This window comes from Lissotriton helveticus, chromosome 3_1 (genome assembly GCF_964261635.1).
Source record: "Lissotriton helveticus chromosome 3_1, aLisHel1.1, whole genome shotgun sequence".
NCBI lineage: Eukaryota > Metazoa > Chordata > Amphibia > Caudata > Salamandridae > Lissotriton > Lissotriton helveticus.
In genome coordinates this window covers 393,391,514-393,413,929 of record NC_136061.1, presented here as the reverse complement: position 1 = coordinate 393,413,929, position 22,416 = coordinate 393,391,514, and the positions used below count along the sequence as shown (strand labels likewise).

Sequence of the window (22,416 nt, the reverse complement as noted above, 5' to 3'; positions counted from 1 at the left end):
GGCTCGGGATGGGGGTATGTGCATCGAAGGGTTGGTTGCCGGAGGGGGTGGGGGAGGGGGATTGGTTGTCCATGGGGCCTGCCAGGCACTGTGACCAAACTCTCGCATGGGTTGGCTTTGTATATGATAACTAAATATACATATGCATAACTTTATAGGTAGATAAGAATTTCAGTGACAACATAGTGTTTTAAACATGAAAACCACTGAAATTCACCAGTTAAAGTTAGCTCTAGTAACTATAAATTGTGCCCCAAGGAAACTGTAACTCTCACCCTCAGCATCCACTCGTAATTACCCCACATATTACATCGCTCATGACATCTTCTATGACATTATTGATAATATCACTGTAACATGTGCAATACAATTATTGATAAGAAAGCTGCATGGCTGGGACACAAGTTATAGTACCTTAGGGCACAAGTTATAGTTACTAGAGCTAACTATAATTGGTGAATTTCAGTGGATTTGTACGTTTAAAACTTTACATTGTCACTGAAATTCTCTAACGTTACTTTAAAATATTTTTGTGCAGTGTAACATTAACTTATATTTATATAAATAAATATGTTCTATTTTTATATATATTTTTTTAACATGAATTCATTTGCATTTCTAACTATTTGAATAATGTAATTTAACATTATTTCCTTTTAGGTTTTATTTTAATTCCCTACTGTGAGTATTTTCTTTGGAAGGGTGTTTCTAGTACCATTGGTTGGCTATGTATAGTGCTGGGCTTCCTACAAATGTGTAAGTTACTGCAAAAGTGTATTTTGTGAATATCGAAAATTTGTAAACTTACTCAAAAGTGTAAGTTATCTTTATGAATCTGGTCCACTGTGTTCAAGGCAGGGACTAAGATGCCATTGGTGCAGCAGGTGCAGAGGCACTGGGGCCCAGAGGACTGAGGGACCCACTAAACCCTAACTATTTTTGTACTTCTCATTTCAAAAGAGAGGCCGGGGGGTTCGTTTCTTTCCTTGCACTAGGGCACATAACCTGCTGGCTACGCTTCTGGTTCAGAGAGAATGATGTCTAACTGTGTTCGACTGTAAAAAGTGTCTGTGTGTAAGCAGATGCTTTTTGGTGTTCTTTGAGGTGGCTTTATATATCTGTTGTCTGATAGTCTGTACTGAAGCTGAACATCTTTGTGCTTTAATGGTCTTTAGAGAGACTGTATAGTTCTGTACCTTGGTGAGGCTGTATATCTCAGTATTCTATTTTTCTGTGGCTCTGGTGAGGCCAGGCCTCATCAGCCAAAAGTTGCAATAAGACATTTGTTATTCGCTCTCACTCCTCAGTGCTACCTGTGGGCTGATCTTTTATTTGATTGATAATGCCTAAAGCCAATTGCTGAAATTTCCAGAGCAAAATAAGCCAATGGCTTATTTTAGAGGCTGTTTTTGCTGTGACTGACGCAAGAGCTATTCATGTCAAACCTAATAACCATTGGCAAAACCAAATGATCCCACCTTTAAAATGTCTATTTTTTTTGTTTAAATGTTGTTAACACTTTATTGGACCTTATAGCTAGTTACTTTTTAGGTCTCGCCCTGGAATTAGCATCCAAAGGATGCTTCCAGGGTTGGAGACGTATAGCTGTCTCGAGGGAAGGACGGACGAGAAGGTGCACGAGCGCAGTCCAGGCTGGATTGGTGTGCGCGAATGCGCACGTTCCGTCCTGCGCCGCCCTCCCATACTACCGCGCATGCATGCATGCACACAGACAGACACAGACACACACACACACACACGCGCGCGCACTCGCACTTACACTTACACAGACACGCAGGCACCCAGACAGGCAACCCCCTCCTCCTCCTCCCCCACAGTCGCACACGCATACACACAGACTCCAAGACACACGCACGCTCACACACATACACAGGCCGCCGCCGCGCGCGCGCCCACACATGCCCCCCTCCCGCCCTCGCAGGCCAGCCACAAAGCGAAGCCCCACTCACCGGCAGCAGGACTCTTCCTCCATTCTTCGGCACCGGGGCGCAGGGTAGGCTCCTGCCTGCTCCGGTGCTGCAACCAATCGCGGCTCTTCCGGCTCTTCCGTGGGAGGCGGGGTAGGCTCCCGCCCTCCTACTTCCTGTTTCCTGTTGTCGCGCCGGCCTGCCTGACTTCCTGGTCGCAGGCCGGCAGAGTAACGAGGATGTTTTGCGGTATTTATTTTTTATTTAATTATCCATTTTTTTTATATAGCGCGGAAGTTACTTACATAAGGTAATAGTGACAATTGGGAGCAAACAAATGTGCAGTTCGTAAAAAGAGAGTTGGGGAAAACCGTTAATACCAGTGACAGAAAGAACGTGTACATTTATATCTAGGTAGATAACAATAACGTGAGTTGGGGCAACTGACAATATGACGTGTTTATGTCTGTATTAAGATATATGGATTGGGAGTGTCAACTATACAAAGGATTGATTTTAGAGTATGGCGCACCAGGTAGAAAATGCGCAGTCGGAATATTATAAGATGGGTGAAACCGTTAATGGGATTTATATGGACGGGAACATGCATGCATGTGCTTTAAATACCGCATTACAATAAGTGAAAGTAGGGGAACCGTAAGGATGTAACTTCTGATCCTTTCCAGATACAAAGGAATGTTTGCTTTTGCTAAAATCTGCAAATTGTAGAGCAAGTGATAAATTATGTGGCAAGTGATAAATTATGTGTCATGAATTATGTGGCAAGTGATACATTATGTGGCAAGCGATGAATTATGTGGCAAGTGATACATTATGTGGCAAGCGATGAATTATGTGGCAAGTGATAAATTATTTTGCTAGTGATAAATTATGTGGCAAGTGATAAATTATGTGTCATGAATTATGTGGCAAGTGATACATTATGTGGCAAGCGATGAATTATGTGGCAAGTGATACATTATGTGGCAAGCGATGAATTATGTGGCAGACGATGAATTATGTGGCAAGTGATAAATTATGTGTCATGAATTATGTGGCAAGTGATAAATTATGTGGCAAGCGATGAATTATGTGGCAAGTGATACATTATTTGGCAAGTGATGAATTATGTGGAGGGGAGGGGCTATAATCATGCAGAAGACGCCGCAGCTGCCAAATTGCAGTGCTTGTGGTGTGTATTTTCTGTATCTGTTTATTATTCAGTTACGAAGAGGAGGTGGCGCCATTTCGGAAACTTGTCAGTGGACAACCTCTAACATTTCTTATGTGGGTGGACATGTGGCCTCCAGAGCTGCACTCTGATCTCAATGCTGCTCCATTTTGCTGCTGCATAAGTCATAGGTGGGCTGCATCATTATATGTCAATATGCAACATATTTTATATGTCCCTTTTTATAAAAACAAAACGTAACTACTGCAAAAAAAAATAGCCAATGCCATTTACAATACTAAAAGCTCAAACTTTGCCTAATGCGAGACCTATTGCATTGCAAATGCTTGTTTATTGTTGTTTGTGTTATTTTATTAATTGATTTAGTAAATCCATTTAAAATGTAATTTTAGTTTTTAGTTGGAATGGAACAATAGTGATTCAATGTGCATTTGAGTAAAAAGAATGTAAAGAACGTTTTATTAAAATATTTAAATGTTTGTATGTTGGAATTGTTGTGTAGAAGGTGTATACTGAAAAGATTAAGGACCAGATGTACGACCATTCATTTTTGCTAGTTGCAAATTGTTTCAAATTTCAAGTTGCAATTTGCAACTCCCTAAAATGAATGTACAATACAACAGTGTCTCAAACACTGTGTGCAATTCCCAATGGGGTCGCAAATTGCATGCTTCATTAATATTCATGAGGCTGTCGCAATTTCCGATCCCACTGGGAATGGCTTGCACTTAAAGGGATGGTGGCCTGCTGGGTTCAGCAGACCACCATGTCCGTGAATGCTTTTTCAATAAAGCAGGTTTTTTTTTAAATGCAACCCATTTTCCTTAAAAGAAAACAGGATGAGTTTAAAAAAGAAAAATTAAACTTTTCAGTTTCATTTTTTAAGGGCAGGTTTTGGTCCCTGGCACCTCTGCCTGCTCTTAAAAATATGTACGCACCCATTCACAAATGGGAAGGGGTCCCCCTGGGACCCTTTGCCATTTGCGAGTGGTTTACCACCCTTTTGAAAAGGGTGGTAAACTGAGTGTTTTGCGAAGGCAAATGCAGCTGCAAAACAATCTTACATGCTATTTGCAATCGCTATTAGGAAGGAACGCCCTTGGCACTTCCCTGGCTAATAGCGAATCACAAACCATATTTTTATTAGCGACATGCAAAATATGGTTTGTACATGGGGCTGACCTTTTTTGCGGTCGGAAATGGGCCGAATTCCCGTTTGCGACCGCATAAAACGGTCGTACATCTGCCCCTAAATATAGAAAAATGCAGAATTACATATTTATTTGAAAATCTTGTTTATTTCTTTTTACAATGCAATCAAAAAGCAGAAAGTGTACATTTGCAATGTGAACAAGACAATAAAAATTTAACGCTTTTATAGTTTATCTAGTAGTGAACATGAGTGGGTCGGGCAGTGGAGGGGCCCGAGGCAATTAAAGAACCGGGAAGAAAGCCAAGGCGTGAAAACCACAGGGGGTGAAAACGAAAAGCACTCAGGTGAAAGAGAGCAGCATGAGAGCTGGTGGGGTAAAGAAGCACACAGGCGAGAGTGTAAGGCTGCAGTGCAAGACATGAGACTCCTACACCCGCACCAAGAGAGAATGCTTTAAAGCAGCTTCTCAGCAGGGAGGAACATTTGATGCATCCAAGTACAATTTCCATTTGACTTAAGTGTTTACTAAAACCATTGTACCAGGTTCCTATGTGAGGCAGAAGAACAGTACCTCACCACTGCTTCCCAGGTGAAAGCTCTTTTTTAGCTAATCAGATATCTCACTTTGTTAATGCCCCTGCTGCTGGGATCTGAATGGACGGTGGATGCTGCATTTGAAGCAGTGCTCACTTGGAAAAGTGCTAGATGGAAAAAGCTATACCGAGTGCAGGTAGGAGGCCTCTCGTGCACAGGTGGTGAGGGGGGGTGATGCATGAACATATAATAAAAGGGGGGGAGAAGAACAGGGGTCGGGGGTCTTCTCTGAGGCGGAGCCAGACATATAAGGAAACACAGAGAGGGGAGGTGGAGGGGGGCAAGGAGTGCGATGGTGGCCAGAGCGATGCAGAGGCCGAAGGCAATATGAAAGGTGAGGAAAGGAGCACATGGGATAAAACCTCACGGGCTCAAAGTGGCAAGAAGTCACCGACAAGAAGGAAAAACATGAGGTGAGTGTGGGGAGAAAAGCACACAGGCCAGAGCGGTAGGTGGAGGGGAGGGCAAGGAGCACATGGCCAAGAAAGAGGAACATGGCGGACACTGGAAGGTTAACATTACTATTCTAATTCTGGATATGGAATATTGGGGGAAAAGCAACTTCACCCCCAAAACAAAATTCCAGGAGGTTTATTCAGTATTCCAACTCCAGTCCTGGAATATTTTAGAGAACTTTCTCCATGTATTTTAATGAATGTTTGAAAAATATCACTGTTTAGTTGGCAGAAACACTAGTAATACCAACATGGACTGTGGTGAAAAAAGCACATGGACAAGATAGATTAACATGGAGCTCGCAGAGAGATAATGAAATCAGACATTGCAGCTGAAAAACACATATATTTTCCAATTGAGTGCTTAAGCTAAATAAAAAAAAATAGCTCCCTATAAGCAAGCAGTGGAAGGATACACATAAAGTGGGTATGTTCCATGAGAACACAATCTGGGCAAAGCAAGCCATCAAATTCAAAGTAAGCAAATTAAAGTGACAATAATGCCAACCAATGATGAGCAAAGGGCGGGCTTTAAACTCGCTGTAAGATTTGGTAAGCTCACAATAGGTCTTTTGCAACCAGATAGCTATGGTTTCTGGCAGGCTTGTGGAGAAGTGTGGCTCAATGGTTAGAGCGGCAGACCCTGATGCAGAGGTCTGGTCCGGGACCAGGGTTCAATACCCCCCTCGGCGGGTCGTGGGTACAATTTCCACGGACCTGATAATTCTCGCCTCGGTGCCTATTCTAATCATGGGTCCCACTCTGCAACTCCTGGGCAATAGCTTGCTTAATCTCCACAACGGCCCCAACAGCGCTGGGATGCCTGGCTTCACCTTGGGGATGCCCAGGAGTGGACATTTTTTCACAGGGATAAAGCCAGGAAGGGTTCCTAAGCGGTATACGGACAGCGCTGGGACACCTCGGGTGAGGTAGCTGTGCGCTTTACAAATGCCCTCATTTCATTTATCCTAAAAAGTGGCGAGGCAGTGAGACTCAGAAGCAGGAGGTGGATCGCAGGAGATTCGAGTTTGAGGGGTGGGGCCTCCATCCCTCAAAATGAATACTCTGTGGTATGCTCATTCCAGTAAACATTGTGTATTATTTAAACAATGGTTTCTTCATTCTGAGATCATGGTAATAGTGATTTTCGAATTCTTTATTCTTTACTGGTGCTTGCCACTTATAAGGCGCTGTATCGTGCATTCTGGTGATCTCTGTTGGGTTGTATAGATCTAAACCCTGGTGTTCTAGTAAACCTCTTTATCGCTATATTTAGGTGGTTAGGTGAACATCTATGGAACCGTTTGGCAAACAAAAGTTAAGTTATGTTATGTTAATATTACTTATTAAACGCACGAATACCCGGATGTGTCTTGGCGCTAAACCTGAACGTAAGCCCTGAGGTATGAGAAAAAACTAGTTTTGAAATAGCCATGTTTTAAGGCCTTTTCTGAATGAGGCACGCGTGTTGGCAGCTCTAATGTCCATAGGAAGTATATTCCATCGTTTCGCCGTCTCATGGCCTGTGCTTCGGCCTTCCCATCTAGAGGTGCGAATCCTTGGAACCATCATAAGCCTGACGCTAGGAGACCGTAATTGTCTGCCAGGATGGTACCAGGAGAAGATGCTTTTCATGAATACTAGCCCTGTGTTATTCAAGGCCCTGTAGGCTAGACATAGTGTCTTGAACTTGATATGTTGTGCCACAGAAAGTCACACACTTACAGCCGTAGACCTGTTTAGTGATATAAATGTAGGACTTTGGGGAATTCACAAACATTGGCAGCAGTGTGACTGAAAAGATGTGCCAGTCGCAGGTTTCTTGATGTACTACTGTAAATATAATGTCATATTTCCCATGCTCCTTTTTTCCCAGTGCAGAATTGCTCATAGTGTACAGATCCACACTGGGGAAATGCACCCGATGTGCAATTGTTTTTCCTTTCACGTTTTTTTCTCAAGAGGGTGAACATTGTTTCCTGTAGAAAAACCCTGTCCTCAACGCCACCACCAAGTTTGGGGTAAACCTTTACTCTTCCAACTATACAAAGGGGGTTACTACAGGCCTTTTCTGGAGTAAAACGGTGTCTTTTCCAGGGTGGAAAAGGCTTGATAATCGTTTGTGACTGCCCAGAAACTCACAAGTTTGCGGCTGTTCACAAAAGGCAAATCATGCCTTGATCAACCCACTCTCCATCCCTTATGTGGTGTTTATTAATGCATAATTCTGCACACAGGATTGAAATTCACGCAGAGTACAATCACTTATGCTCCTAGTCAATAAACGGAGCCCTTTAAGCCATAAACATAAGTTTATGGCTAGGAGTGGCTTTGTGAATTGGGCCTTCTGTTGCTAGACTTGGGTGGTTTGCTAAACCTCAGTGTCGCTGTATTCAGGTCATCTGGTGGAGTTGTATATATGTATTCAGGTGGCCTTTAAATACACCCGTATTTCTGTATTCTTGTGGTCTGGAATCTCAATATCTCTGTGTGCATTAGGTCTGGTGAGACTGTATGGCTGTATTCTGGTGTTCACTAACAGACTGTACGTATCTTAACTCCGTGGGTCTGGTTAACCTCTGTATTCAGGTAATCTGTTAAATCTCTGTATTTCGACTTACTGGTAAATCTCTGTATAGCGTCAGGGTACCCGTTGGGTGTTTGTTGCGCTCTAGAAATGCTATATACAATACAATCGCTGTAGTCAGATTTGCCTGGGAAGACTTTGTATCTCTGTCTTCAGTCAGTCTGGTAAACCTTGGTATTCTGGATTCTAGTGGTCTCAGTCAGGCTGTTCATTTCTAAATCCTGGGGGTATGGTAACCTATAAATCTGTGTTTAGGTTCTCTGGTAAACCTCAATATGTCTGTATTCCATGGTCCAGTATAACCCGCTATAGATCCGAATATGTGTGGTCTTCATGTGGCTGTATGTGTAGCTCTGTATCCAGGCTTTCTGGTAAACCTCAATGTCTGTGTATTCTGTTGGTCTGGTAATATCTCCTTATTCCTGTATCCTGGTGGTCCGGTGTGACACAGACTCACAAACGATGGCTATCTTCCTTAAAAAAACACCAAGCATAAATCCACCAACTGAGGTTAAACACAGACAATGAATTTCTGGATGAATATTTTCTGTATTTCTAAACCCAGCACTAGTAAAAGACACGCACTGGTTAATACTAAATCAAGTAAGTATACATGGCAGTACAAAGCCAAGCATGATGATTCCAGCCCTACTGCAGGCATCCCTACCTCACAGAGCTCAGTGGGATCGACGATGTATAGAGCCTGGTAGTGCAAGGGAGCACAGACGTTATCCTTCCTTCTTCAAGAATAGCCTAGACTAGGAGAGTCAAGAAAGCCTCCTCTGCTTTGCAGACTAAGTTATACTCCCGGGAAGCCCTCTTATTTCTCTCAGTAACTCCGCCTGCAAGAGATCCCATAGAAAACAGCATGGTGTGGAGTAGGGGGCTGAGATGAGAGGTGTGCTTAAAGAAAGGCCTCTAATTGTGGCAGAAAATGATGCTCCTTCTCAGCCATGCAGAGGTCTGACATGACATCTTGTGAACCTCATGATCTCTGTGGTCAGGCGGTCGGTTAGAAACCTGTATATCTCTGTATTATGCTGCTTTAAGTCATTCTGTATATATATATATATATATATATATATCTCTCTAAAACCTAGTGGTCTGGTAAACCTCAGTATCTCTGTATCCAGGTGGCCGGGTACCCTCTGTATCGTGGAGGCCTGGTAACCTCTGTGTATCTGCACCTAGGTGTTGGATCACCTCTGCATCTCTGTATTAAGGCGGCCCCATAAGCCTAAGTATCTTAGTATTCACGTGGTCTGTTGAACCTGTATATGCTGCTCTCTGTCAGGCTATATACATCTAACCCAGGTGGTCTGGTATATCCGTATTCAAATTGTCTGGTAAAAGCCTCTGTATCCTGGTGGTCTGGTACCCTCTCTTTGTCTGTATCCATGTTGTGTGGTAACCCCTGTGTCTGTATTCAGGAGGCTTGGTAACCTCTGTACCTCTGTCTCCAGGAGACTGGTGACCTCTGAATCTCCTCATCCTGGTGGTTTGGTAACTTCGGTATATCTGCACCCAGGTTGTATTATAACTATCGTATTCAGCTGGCCTGGTAAACCTTTGTATCTGGAGTCACCTGTTCTGTTGAAGTTCTGTGTGGCTGCATAACGGTGGGCTCTGTCAGGCTATATAAATCTATCCCAGGCGTCTGGTAAACCTGTATATCTCTGTATTCCCCTGTTCTGTTCAAGTTGTGTGTGACTGTATAACGGTGGTGTCTGTCCATCCCTGGAGTCTGGTATCCTGTGTGTGTCTGTATTCAGAGGTGGTAGCAGCCCTCCTGGCTCTGTGTTCAGGCGCTGGTGAAGCTGTATTCCTCTGTGCTGTTGAAGTTGTGTGTGGCTGTAAAACGGTGGTCTCTGTGAATCTCTATACATCTAACCCGGTCGTCTGGTATCCTGTGTGTCTGTCTATATTCAGAGAGTCTGGCAACAGCCTCCGTGTTCCGGCGCTGGTGAAGCTGTATTCCTCCCGCCCCCGTCTGACGGCCGTAACCTTTCCCAGGGCGGGGTTGGTATTCCGGCTCCGTTCAGAGCTCCTCGAGCCGCCGCAAGGCAGCCTGCGCCCCTCCCCTTCCCCTCCCCGGGGAAAGGATTAAATTGCATTAGGTGAGAGGTTAGACAGACAGGGCCCACTCCCTGGCCTCGTTAGTGCTTTTTGACATCAATATTTATAGCAGCTCTTAATGAGAAATGTGCCGGGGCAGCCGTCTTGGAAGGCCTCCCTGCGCCCACCGGGCTCGGTGCCAACAAGGGTGAGCAGGTGGGGCTGGACCGAGGGTATGGGTAGGATGGGCCAGCACCAGTGTAGCTGGGCTGGCGATGCTTGACAGGTGAGGCTGGGCAGGCAGCGTCTTATACTGATAATGAGAGATGAGGCTGGGCCGTGCGAATGGGCAGGTGAGGCTGGGCAGGCGAGGCTGGGCAGGCAGGTTCAAATACTGATACTGAGAGATGAGGCTGGACAGGTGATGCTTGACAGGTGATGCTGGACAGGCAATGTCTAATACAGATCCTGGGAGATGAGGCTGGACAGGTGATGCTTGACAGGTGAGGCTGGGCAGGCAGGTTCAAATACTGATACTGAGAGATGAGGCTGGACAGGTGATGCTTGACAGGTGATGCTGGACAGGCAATGTCTAATACTGATCCTGGGAGATGAGGCTGGACAGGTGATGCTTGACAGGTGAGGCTGGGCAGGCAGGTTCAAATACTGATACTGAGAGATGAGGCTGGACAGGTGAGGCTGGGCAGGCAGGTTCAAATACTGATACTGAGAGATGAGGCTGGACAGGTGAGGCTGGGCAGGCAGGTTCAAATACTGATACTGAGAGATGAGGCAGGACAGGTGATGCTTGACAGGTGAGGCTGGGCAGGCAGGTTCAAATACTGATACTGCGAGATGAGGCTGGACAGGTGATGCTGGACCAGCAATGTCTAATACTGATACTGAGAGATGAGGCTGGGCAGTGTAGATGGGCAGGTGAGGCTGTACAGGTGAGGCTTGGCAGTGGGGCTGGACAGGTGAGGCTTGGGAGGCGATGCTGGACAGGTGAGACTGGACAGGTGAGGCTTGGCCATGTAGCTGGGCAGGCGAGGCTGGACAGGAGATGTCTAATATTGATACTGAAAGGTCAGGCTGGACAGGTGAGGCTTGGCAGTGTATCTGGGCAAGTGATGCTGGACATGTGAGGCTGGGCCAGTGAGGCTTGGCAGTGTAGCTGGGCAGGCGAGGCTGGGCAGGCGAGGCTGGGCAGGCGAGGCTGGACAGGTGAGGCTGGACAGGTGAGGCTGGACAGGAGAGGCTGGGCCAGTGAGGCTTGGCAGTGTAGCTGGGCAGGCGAGGCTGGACAGGCGAGGCTGGACAGGTGAAGCTTGGCAGTATAGCTTGGCAAGTGATGCTGTACATGTGAGGGTGAGCAGGTGAGGCTTTGCAGTGTAGCTGGGCAGGCGATTTCTAATACTGATACTGACAGGTGAGGCTGGACGGATGAGGCTTTGCAGTGTAGCTGGGCAGGCGATTTCTAATTCTGATACTGACAGGGGAGGCTTGACAGTGGAGCTGGGAAGGCGATGCTTAACACTAATTCTGGTCACGAGAAGCTGTGCAGGCAATTCCGAATACTGATACTTGATTAATTCTATTTAATTGTGATGATCTTATTGTTTCACTTTTGTTCTTTTTAAAAAAAAACTTTTTTCCCCAACTTTTTCCCCAGCTCATACTGCTTGCAGCATTGTTGTATAGTTTTGTAACTCTGCTTCTGTGCAGGAGAGGCTGAGCAATTAAGTTGGGCAGGGGATACTTACCACGTATGCTTTGAAGGCTCAGCTGGACAGCGAGGATGGGCACAAAAAGAAGGGCAGTGAATTGGGCCAGGAGATGCTTGACACTCCTGTTGGACAGGTGACGCTAGGCTGTAGGATGTGGCCAGATAATGCTCGACACTGCTGTTGGACAGGTGAGGCTTGGCTGAAGGATCTGGCTGGCGATGCTTCACACTGATGTTGGATGGGTGATTCTAGGCCCTAGGTTCTGGCCAGGCGATGCTAGAGACTGATGTTGGACGGGTGATGCTAGGCTGTAGGTTCTGGCCAGGCGATGCTAGAGACTGATGTTGGATGGGTGATGCTAGGCCGTAGGTTCTGGCCAGGCGATGCTAGACACTGATGTTGGACGGGTGATGCTAGGCCGTAGAATCTGGACAGGCGATGCTTGACACTGATGTTGGATGGTTGATGCTAGGCCGTAGGTTCTGGCCAGGCGATGCTAGACACTGATGTTGGACGGGTGAGGCTAGGCCGTAGAATCTGGACAGGCGATGCTTGACACTGATGTTGGATGGTTGATGCTAGGCCGTAGGTGCTGGCCAGGCGATGCTAGAGACTGATGTTGGACGGGTGAGGCTAGGCCGTAGAATCTGGACAGGCGATGCTTGACACTGATGTTGGATGGTTGATGCTAGGCCGTAGGTTCTGGCCAGGCGATGCTAGACACTGATGTTGGACGGGTGAGGCTAGGCCATAGGATCCAGCCAGGCGTTGCTTGACACTGGTCTTGTATGGGTGAGGCTAGGCCGTAGGATCTGGACAGGCGATGCTTGACACTGATGTTGGACGGGTGAGGCTAGGCCGTAGGTTCTGGCCAGGAGATGCTTGACACTGATGTTGGACGGGTGAGACTGGGCCGTTGGGTCTGGACAGGCAATGCTTCACAGTGATGCTGTACAGCGAAGCTGGGCAGGCAACGCGCATTACTGCTACTTGATTCATTCTAATTGAAACTTGATAACATTATTGCTCTGTTGTTTTCTTAATTTCTTCTGTATTTTCCCAAATTGCACCACTTGCAGCATTGTTGTGTAGTGTAACACTGATGTTGGTAAGGTTAGGCTGGGCTGGGAATGGTTATCATTCACACTGGACAGGTGAAGCTAGGCTGGTGAACTTACCACTCAATAGACCGGTGAAGCTCAGCACCTGATGCTAGCAACTCACACTGGATAGGTTAGGCTGGACAGGTGAAGATTACCACTCGCACTGGACAGGAGAAGCTCGGCACTTGATGCTTACCACTCACACTGGACAGGTGAGGCTGTGCAGTGAAGCGGAGCAGGTGAAGCTTCCACCCACACTGGAGAGTGAAAGCTTAGCACCTGATGCTTACAACTCACACTGGACAGGTGACCAGGGTAGGTGAAGATTAGCACCCACACGGGACATGGAAAGCTCGGCACCTGATGCTTACAACTCACACTGGACAGAAGAAGCCCAGAAGGGGATACTGACCAATTGGCATGTGATTATGAGAAACTGGTTGAGAGGGGTCTTAGCCCTTCTCAAGCTGCATCCACAATCCTTTGTCAAGAGTATATATACCATAAAAGTCAAAAAAATATTCTGTGCTTAACCCTCAGGTAGCTTAGCACAAAAGCAGTCAGACGTAGCTTAGAGGCAATGTGTACAGTATTTATGCAGCACACACAGTAAGAAAGTGAAAACACAACATGATAAAAATCCCACACCAATTTGGAAAAGTAAGGTAACATTTAATGGCTAGAAGGACCCCAAAACCACAAAAATCCAATGAGTAGTAATGCAGATATGCAATTTTGAAGATTTAGATAAAAGTAGCGCCAAAAGACTCAAAGCTCCAACTGAGGGTATTTGATTACACTGAACCGGGACAAACTTCAGGCTGACCGCAAAGGAGCGCAGGATGGGCACATGACCAAGCTTGACCACTGAGGTCTGCTTAGGGTTGCTTTGCGGGGTTCGCACCGGATTCGGTGGAACCTTCAGTTAGGCTGGTACAGCACCTTTCACCTCACTTCAAAGGGTCCGGGGCTGGAGGGGTACCACTTGGAGGGTCAGGACTCACTCAGGCTGAGTCCAGGTTCAAGATGGTTGAAGCCTTTTCTGTCCCTTAGACTCTGATTAGAAGGCAAGAAAACTAGCCCTTAGAGTCACTCTGGTAGTCCTGGTTGCAAGCAAAAAAGCAGGTCTCAAGCAGCAGGGCGGTCTTCTTGGTGCAGCAGGACAGTCCTCTGAAGTACCCAGCAGGCCACAGGCAGCAGTGCAGTCCTTTGAAAGTCCTTATGCAGTTACGGAAGTGAACTGAAGAGTGGGTCTGAGGGTTCTATCTGAATATCTCATACACTTTTTGCAGTGCAAGAAGCTTCTGGATTTTCCTCACAGAGAAGTGTCTGGAATTTCCTGCCTTTCTGCCCTAAATCGTTTGTGACTTTGCTGAGGCAGCCCCTTTTAAGTGCAAGTGTGGTAGGTGGCAGCTCTGCCCTCCGTTCAGTCTGTCTATTGTGCGGTTTTCTGGGAGGAAAACACCAAGGCCAACTGCCATTCACACCTTCTCATGTGTCCCAGGAGCAGGTTACAGGCTCCAAATGGTTAGGCCAAGAAAATGAAAACTTTCTAAAAGTGGCGTTTTTGGAATTGTGACTCAAAATCTGACTTTACCATATAAGAAGGTTTTTCATTACAATTCTTAAGAGACCAAACTCAATATTACTACTTGCTTCCAATCAAATGTTATCACAACCTAAAAATGTAATAGATTTACCCAATGTTATCCTATGGGAGAGATAGGCCTTGAAGTAGTGAACAAAGAATTTAGGAGTTTTACACTAGTAGGGCATGTAAAACTTAAAAGTACATGTCCAACTATATAAACACACTGCACTCTGCCCTATGGGCTTCTTAGGGCCTACCCTAGAGGTGACATACATATATGTGTTAAAAAGTTATGCTTAGGCCTGGCAAAAGTTTTATTTTGCCAGATAGAAATGGCAGAATAAAACTACATACACAGGCTACAAATTTCAGGCCCAAACCATGTTTAAACGGCTTCTTGAGTGGATGGCACAATAAGCACAGCAGACCCACTAGTAGTATTTAATTTACCAGCCCTGGATATATGGTATACCACTTAATTAGAGACTAAATGAATTATGCCAATCGGTTGCATGCCAGTTTTGCCATATTTTAGGGAGTGAGCACAAGCACTTCAGCACCGGTTAAAGTGTACAGGCCAACTAGGGTCAATAAACACGAATTCAGCAAAACAGGAGGGGAGAATGCAGAAAATTTGGGGGTGACCCTGCAGACATGGCCATGTTCAACAGTGATGCTTACCACTTACACTGGTTAGAACAGCAACAGATGATGCTTACCGCTCACAGTGAATAGGTGAAGCTAGGCTGGCGATACTTACCACTCACATTGGACAGGTGAGTCACAGCATGTGATCTGTACCGCTCATACTGGACTGGTGAATCTCAGCAGGTGAAGCTCACTGCACCCACTGGACATGTGAAGCTCGGCAGGTGGTGCTTACCACTCACACTGGACATATGAAGCTCGGTAGGTGATGCTTACCATTCACACTGGACAGGGGATGCTCAGCAGGGGATACTTACCACTCACACTGGACAAGTGTGAGGCTGTGCAGTGAAGTTGTGTAGTGAAGCTGGGCAGGAAATGCCTAACACTGATTCTGGACAGCTGAGACTTAACATTTGGAGTGTTGGGCCGGAGAGTCTGATGCTGTACATTTCCTGTATGGACTGTCCCATTTAAGGAAGGTGGAGTACGAGTCGGAGTAGGAGAGCGAGTAGCTGAGTGTGTGCAGACAGGGGATGAGGAGGGGTCTAGGGGAAGATAGAAGGGCTGAGCTGTAGGTAAAATAATTCTGTTTAATCGTTTTGATTTTATTCTGTTTAACGCTTTCGTATAATGCTTAGCTCTGGTCGCTTCATGGCCATTTCCTAGGAAGAATTGATATTGTGGGTCAGAAAAAGGGTAAAGTTGGCATGAGGGTGGCTGTAGTAAATATCAAGTCAGTAAGGAGAAGGATTGGCTGTCAAGGACCCATCTAACTGCGAGTAACACAGTTTTTGTCCCGAACCTCCCTCCCCTACAGAACTCCCAATTCCAGATGTATTAGTGGTGACAGGGGTGGTGAGGTAGGGAGGGTGTAATACCGGTTTTTATGAGCTGTATATCTGGAGGGTACCTCGGAAACCAAGCGCAATCAGGAGACTCCTGAAATCTGTATCTGATAGCCTCAGTAATTCCCCATTTCTCCCCAGGAGATAAAGGCTCCTTTCAGCAGTGAAGTTTCCGCACTAAATGCGACAGACCTGCGGTGTTCCCACGGATCGTGTTATTTTGATGGCCCTATTCAAATTACAGTGGGACTCCTAATGGTACCCTAAATCTTGTAAAATTGTCTTGGGCACAAGGGCTAATACAATTAAATTCTTTATGGTGTCTAACTTTTTTTTTTTTTACGAAAACTGTTTCTAATATTTCACAGCTTCCTTTCAAGCTCTATTTATTGTGACATACATAGAAAGAATAAATGTAAATTCCCATTGGTGCTCCCTTAGACAGTTTCCCTCCATGTATTGCATCATCTTTTAGGGACATGGACTCCCTGTATGAGTTAAAGGCAGCCGAATAGTGCTAAGGGGTTTCAAAATGCTCAGATGGGGGTGGCCCTAAGCAGGAGGAGGGACGGGATCACCAAGACTTGAGTGACTGAGGGGAATGGTGCCGCTTACACATTAAGTTTAGTTATTTAATTATTTGTAGAGTTTTGTAAAGTACTACATTGTCACCTTGCTGTTATTTCGTAGTGCAGTGAGTCCATTGTTGCGGAAGGAGACAGATGTCATCCTGCTTTTTAGGTCTCGGCTAGAAGCGAGCGAACCTCGCTCTCGCCAAAGACCTATAGTTAGCGTGTCAGCTTTCTAGGAGGACAGCACTGGCCGCGCGCGGTGATTTGTTAAGGTCACGCGCACGAGAACGCGCTCGCGGCCAGGTGCTGTCCTCCTCGAAAGCTGCCTCCCTTCCCCGTGCAGGGCGGGCCGCCGCGCTGCCTGCGGCGACCCGGAAGCATTGCCGGCCAAACCAGAAGTCGGAGCCAGATTACCCTGCGCTGCAGTCCGACACAGACTGGGGCTTCACACCGCCCTCAGAGTCTCTGAGGCTGACAGGCAAGGCGAGGATGAGGTGCTGCTCCCGCCACTTTTCTCTGCTATGGGGGAAAGTGTCCGTTCCATGCTGCCCAGGGGTGTCGGGTGTGCCGCCGACAGTACGGGCGGCTGGACATGGCACTACCTGGGCCAGGTCAGCTCCCGTCCAGGAGCTAAGGTGTTGGACTCCTGTCCCTCCTTCACCTCCAGACTCCTCAGCGGGCTGTGCAGGCAGTATAAATGCAAGAGGTCATAGTTATTATTACATGCTAAGCTGGCTGTGTGGAAACACGAGTTCCCTCTAGCAGCAAGGCTGGGCTTTCCCTGGTCGGTGATGGCTCGGTTCTGAGGCATGGTGCTGTGAACACATGGAAGCTATGGCTGCGGAGGAAGTTCTGTACGGTTAATTGACTCCCCGTAGAAACATGTAGCACAGGGCAGGGACTCTAAAAAAAAAAACGGATCGTCTCTGGACATTCTCCTGTCAATGAGGTTTCCGAAAGCCAGGGCGTAAGTAGCTGCCTCATAGTTTTTTTCTCTATGCATGTTTTAAGCACAGCCATGTGCACCAGCTTAGCACGGATATACCAGGATGTATTTCTGCATTTTATAGATATGTTAGTGAATGGGCTGGTACAATGATTGTAACCATACTGCCTCTGGAAAAGCACCGCTATTGTTGTCTGTGATGTGCACTAATGGGTGTCTCGGTCACTTGTATGTATAAACATAGACTGGTGTTTATTGCTTGTATGTATGATGCGTGTTCTGGGTTAGAGCCACATTCGAATCACAGGAACAGCACCACTAGGTGAGTGCAGAGTAGTGAGTAGTGAGTGCAGAGTAGTGAGTGCAGAGTAGTGAGTAGTGAGTGCAGAGTAGTGAGTGCAGAGTGAGTGTGCAGAGTGAGTGTGCAGAGTGCAGAGTGCGAGTGCAAAGTGCAGAGTGTGAAGTGTGTGTGTGTAGGATGAGCAGTGTGTGAGCGTGCAGGGTTTACAGTCTGTGAGCGTGTAGGGTGAGCAGTCTGTGAGCGTGTAGGGTGAGCAGTGTGTGAGCGTGCAGGGTGAACAATGTGTGAGCGTGCAGGGTGAACAGTTTGTGAGTGTGCAAGGTGAACAGTTTGTGAGTGTGCAGGGTGAACAGTTTGTGAGTGTGCAGGCTGAACAATTCCAATCCAAACCACATTACACACCACATGCATACACTCCATAATACATGGCTAAAAGACATTGCCATTTACAATGCCATTAGCTCTAACTCAAATAAATCCGAGACCTATTGCATTTCCAATGCTTGTTTTCCCTTGGTGTATGTAGATGGTTGAGAGGTAGGCATCCTGATTGTGTGAAGATCTTCCATAAAAGTTGCTAATCCATTTTCGTGCTGAAACTACTGGGGGGGGGACTCCCCAGACTTAAGTTTAACTCATTGGTTTGTCCCTCCTTCAGGCTTTTTTTCCTGTCCAGTTTCCCACCACAGCCATAATTTCAGGATATGTGACTCCTGTCTCCATGAAAAAAGATGGTAACCAGGGCTGGCAAGTAGTGTGTGCATTGTAAGACAGTGTGCCTCCTAGACGGGAGTCTTCCAAAAATGTGGGAGGTCGCCCACCAATTCAAAGCCGTTCCGCTCTCATTGCCCGTGTCTTATGAGACCCAGTTATGCTAAGGCATCAGCGAGGTATCACCACATTAAAGGGGTATTATTAGTCTAGAGACAGGAAGTGGCCCTGCTGTTCCTTGAGCTGAAATCTGTTTTAGGAGCAGTGTGTCTCCTGAGACCCTAGTGTTGTCCTCCTCTCCTATGTTAGGGGAAGCAGTAACTCCTCTAATTTCCTGTTGTCTGCTTGTGACTGCTACCCATCTTAGGGATGAAATTGGGTACTGTTGTGCTACACAATGATGTGATGTCCTCATGTGTCAAGGACTTTTACACACATAGCACCTTATAACCCACTCTTTGATAACTGTTCTCCTACTTCAGGGTGCTCAAAAGCTTTTGAATTCTGCTTTGTACACTATGAAAAAAAGAAATAGAGACTTTGTACTCTGTAATGCAACACTTAGCATGATATGCTAAATCTACGCGATAATTTAAGATTCTTGAAGCAGTCCCAACCCTTGATGAAGATGTTTTTAGCCCATAGATTCATCCCGTAAGGCAACAATCGGCCCTAAGTCCAACCAGGCCACTGGTCATTCAGTCTGAAGTGAAGGCGCAAGTGTCTCGGAGAAGGTCCCGCTTTCAACCTGTGGGCTGGCAAGGATTGACCTATAGGTCCCTGGGGTCTGTCTGCACACTGTCCAAGACCTTTTCGTTCCCTCAGCACTGGTAGAACCACAGGTCCCAGTAATAGTACCATCATACCAAAGTCAATTACTCTTCCTTAGAACATTTCTTCTCCTGTCACCGCTGGGCCCACACAGGGGTCCTGCAGAGAGGAGACATAGAGTCTGGCCTCAACTGAAGGTCAGGATTCACACCTTGTTACAAAGCCCAAAATCTTAAGGTTAGTACACTGTGATATGAAGTGGTATGTGTGGTCTAGGTCTCCCATCACTGGTCGCTCACACAGCACAACCAACACCTCTTAGTCAGACACCGGACTCAGTGCAGGACACCGGAGCCTTTTCTGTCAAAGTAGTTAATCCCTGCTCCATTGGTATTCTTGCAGCAGTAGCACCTGCCCACTACTGCTGCCTCTCTTCTGGGGTGCCAGATCTCTACTCCGGATCAGTATCCCCAGAGTGTCTCAGAGGGACAGCCTGATGTGCCCACACTCAGGTTTCCTCCTGCCCTGGACAGTTTACTGCTTAAGATGCAGACACAGAGACACAGACAAAAACCTTGCTCTGTGCGAATACCTCCTCTGTTGCAGGATGATCACTGTCACTTATTTATGTAGAACTTTTTTTATTATGGCAGACAAGGTGCCAAGAGGCGTTATAGCGGCTCACAAGATTCACAGGCATTTTGTGAACAATGAATAATAATAATCTGAAATTTCAGAGGATTATTAGACCAGTTTTTTCAGCAAGGTTTAAAATAGAGGTAGGTTTCGAATGGTCTGGTTTCATACAGAGGTTCAACACAGTAACGTAGCCCATAGTTTATAGGTGTATCACTTCTGGTTAAGATCTTTGAGAACTGTTGCTTACATATCAAACAGGGTTTCAGAATCCGCTTCAGAAAGCAACATTCCCCAAGTTAAGATTGGAAGAGCATGAGCTATTGGAAGAGCGGATGTGGTATTTTTCAAGATGGTAGAGTTTCAGGGCGCAATTAAAATGGTTGAAAGTATTTGCTGGTTTCATGGATAGGAAACTGGAGTTGGGAAAGCGAGTGAAAAAGCAGAGCAAGGGCAGAAATGAGGGAATAGGATAGAAGTCATGAGGGAACAGAGGATGGCAGGGTATAAGAGACAGTTAAGGAAATGAGGGTAGGTGGCAAAGCAATGGAGGGGCAAGGGTAAAAGAGGGGATGGGAAAAAAATGTGGTAGAGTTGTAATCTGCCTATCTCCGGGTTATTCTCGCCTCCTCTGGCGGCGGATGTGCTGTGCATTCATTAAACAAAACCATCTTGTGCTGCTTTGTTTTTTTCCATTACTTAAGGAGCGAGCCTCGTTGTGAATATTTTATTAAAAGTCATATCCAGAACAGAAATAAATATTAAACAATACAAAAACTGTACGCGCGCGAGAGAGAGAGTGAGAAAAACCCTACAGCCCTGGGAATCCAGTGTAGCAGGGGCACTTGGTGAATTGTAATGAGCATCTTCAAGGTGTCGAGAAACTTCTCAGCGCACACATGCCCTCGCTCGCGCTCTCTCTCTTGCTCGCTCGTGTTCTGTCTCCCTCTCCCTTACTCGCTTTCTATCACTTGGGCTCTCTGCCTCTCGTCCTTTGTAGATAGATAGATGAATGGATGGATGGATGGATAGATAGATAGATAGATAGATAGATAGATAGATAGATAGATAGATAGATAGATAGATAGATAGATAGATAGATAGATAGATAGATAGATATTACACTGCTGAAATCACCACTGTGCTGTTGTAGTCCACATGCACTTTCTATTGAAAATGCATTTTCTTATTTGGCCTCATTGACGAATCTGCACCAAATTTGGCAATAGTAGGGCGTACTCAATTAAGGTCCGACATGCCAATTTTTGTGAAGAACTATTTAGACAAATCCAAAAATGCCTTTCCAATGAAAGGTGTGGCTGAAGTTTTTTTTGCACATATTTATTTTGCAGAGAGTGTAATGTTCTCTTTATTTCCATTGTTGAATGTGAGAAGTGGTCATGACTCGAGAGACGTATAATATATATTTGCTCACATGTAATTGATTCGGCTTTACTTCTCTCTTTGATTTTCCATCTTCCCCTCTGCTTCTCTTCCCTCACCTTTTCCTTCTCTGTTTAGCATTGTCCTCGGGCTTCCTGTGTTTGGTTCTTCCTCTCACCTTCCCTTGCCTCCATCTGCAGCCCCCAACTCCTTCCCTGCTGCTGCACAGTGCATTGCAGCGCTCTTCAGGGGCTGGTGCTTGGAGGCGAAGCTGGAGGCCCGCTAGAAAGCGGAAGGGGGAAATCTCACTTCATGTATAATTAATCGCAGAGATTGTGTGGAATTCATTTAGTTCAGAAAGTGTCTGCCGTGGCAGGGGAGTGGGGGAAGCCTCTTTGGAAACGGTTTTGCCCTTCGCTCGATAGTCAAATAGTGCAAGAGGGAGCCCAGCTCTGACTCATAACTCAAGGCGGCCCATTTGTTTTGATCCTTGTCGGGCAGCCTTGCTGGAGAACAGTGGCTCCTCTCATACATACAAATTGCCAGCCTGCTCAGAACTGAAGGCGTGACATATACGTTGGAATAGTAAATTATAAATAGGTGCTGGAGCTGAGCTCACCGACATTCCTCCTCTTAGACCTAGCCACCGAGAGTCACAGCAGAGATGCCTCCTGCCTTTGTGAAGTCATGGTAGACGAGTACCCGCACCTAGTGCGTCGCCGCCATTTTGTTTCTCACATATCATTAGAAGTGAAAGACTCCGTGAATTTCCTGTAGAAGTGAAGCGAAGCCGTCAGGGTTCGGTAAGTGAAGGTTTATTATAACAACCCCTACATGTCTATGTGGTTCTCTGGTCTGGGAGCAACTGCCTCCAGTACCGTTAACCATAACGGTGTAAACTGCCACATTGGAATGTGGAATGTTTTGGGAATCAATGGAAGAGGCAGGTGACAACATAATGATTGTCCTTGCGCTGGTGGGTCGCGCGGCAGTAACTGTAGATACAACACATCTTCCTCTCTTAAACAAAACTATATATATATATACATGTTAATCACAAATTAAATCATCGAGCCGTCAAGGTTTGTGGATGGGTCTACCAAATCTTCCCTTGATGCCATGACCGTCACCAAAGGGGGTGGTGATGGACGGAGCATCTGAACTAATCAAACACATACACACACACCCAGTCAACAGATCTGGGTTTAATCCATC

The 22,416-nt window shown here is 46.1% G+C and overlaps 1 protein-coding gene across 2 annotated transcripts in view; it reads left to right on the top strand.

Moving 5' to 3' along the window:
- DPH1 (diphthamide biosynthesis 1) overlaps positions 1 to 22,416 on the top strand; it is a 1,923,189-nt gene that overhangs the window by 417,758 nt on the left and 1,483,015 nt on the right. The window contains exon 1 of one of the 2 annotated variants that reach the window (XM_078680145.1): positions 21,922 to 22,004. The exons of the other annotated variant lie outside the window; for it this stretch is intronic. The gene's annotated coding sequence lies outside the window, so the exon portion shown is untranslated. Of the gene's footprint in view, positions 1 to 21,921; positions 22,005 to 22,416 lie in introns of those variants that run through there. 2 annotated transcript variants of the gene reach the window in all.